Genomic DNA, 1,319 nt, shown 5'->3' with positions numbered 1-1,319 from the left:
TGTGTGTGTGTGTGTGTAAGTATGTATGTATGTGTGTGTATATGTGTATGTTTGTAGGTGTATGTGCCTGATTGGGTGTATAGGTGTGTGTGTTTTGTGTATATTAATTAACGAGGTTATAATTATTGTACGTAGGTGTGGATGTGTACATGTGTGTGTATATGTTTATATATGTGTGTATGGGTATACATACATATGTTTATGTTTGGTTGCTGGGTGTTTGTTCTGTTCATTTGCTGATGGTCAGATGTCGGGTGTGTTGTCTTGTGTGTTATTGGTGTACATTTCACATGTATAATTTCTATCGGTTTCTCTTTACAGTTCCTATATTTCTCTTCTACTTTTATTTTTCTTCTTTACTATAGTATATATATGTAAAAAAAAAGAAATGATTGGGAGACATGTCCATCACAGAGAGGTTACTCCAGGCAGACCTAAACCAGGCTCAGGACAGGCGGCCATCTGCCTCGACCGGCTGGGTTGGAGGACAGGAAAGAGACGCTGTCAAACACAGAAAARCTGGTCCAGGTGTATTTTCCTCTGGAAGAGAGACAAAAAACATGTTGTTGATAGAAATTATAACAATAAACATGTAGAGAAGAGAGACTAAAGACAACAGCAGAGTGAAGAAATGTGCTCAGTTTGTGCTCCAGCAGTCTAAGCCTATAGCAGCAGAAATGAAGAATAACTCAGGAAACTTAGTGATAGTAAAAGTGAGTGTGTTGATAGTATATGTGAGAGAGTTTTATAGTGGAAGGTGAAAGCAGTGTTTTAGTTCGGCCAGCGGATGAACTGCATGTAGATGACTCTACAACAACTATTATAGGGATGTAACGATTGAGTTTGCTGAAGTTGATCCCAGAGTTTCACATGTGGCTCAATCTGGAGGACTATTTTGTTTTTCAGTCAAGGGATAAGGACTATGAAAACACCCTTTACTTTCAGTGTGTTATATGCCAGCACAAGAAGACCACTATCAATGGACAGGTGAGGTGTCTGCACAATTTAAAATCCCATATCACATATCAAGAAGTAACACCTGGGCCAGACCAGCCAGTTTGAGGAGAGGATGAAATCTTTTTTTTCCTAACCCTGACCATTTACCCTAATCTAAACTTAATTTGAGAGAACTGGTGAGATTACTTAAAGCACAACAGAGCTTCAAACAAAGTGAGGACATTGAAGAGGTCCTCACTTTACATCAAAGACCTCAGTTTGATAGTAACGTAGATGGTGCAAATGGTCTCACTCTGTGGTAAAATCTAGTACACGCACACACGCACGCACGCACGCACGCACGCACGCACGCACGCACGCAC

Source organism: Austrofundulus limnaeus, unplaced genomic scaffold (assembly GCF_001266775.1).
Source record: "Austrofundulus limnaeus strain Quisiro unplaced genomic scaffold, Austrofundulus_limnaeus-1.0 Scaffold402, whole genome shotgun sequence".
Taxonomy (NCBI): domain Eukaryota; kingdom Metazoa; phylum Chordata; class Actinopteri; order Cyprinodontiformes; family Rivulidae; genus Austrofundulus; species Austrofundulus limnaeus.
Note: the sequence above shows the minus strand (reverse complement) of the source record.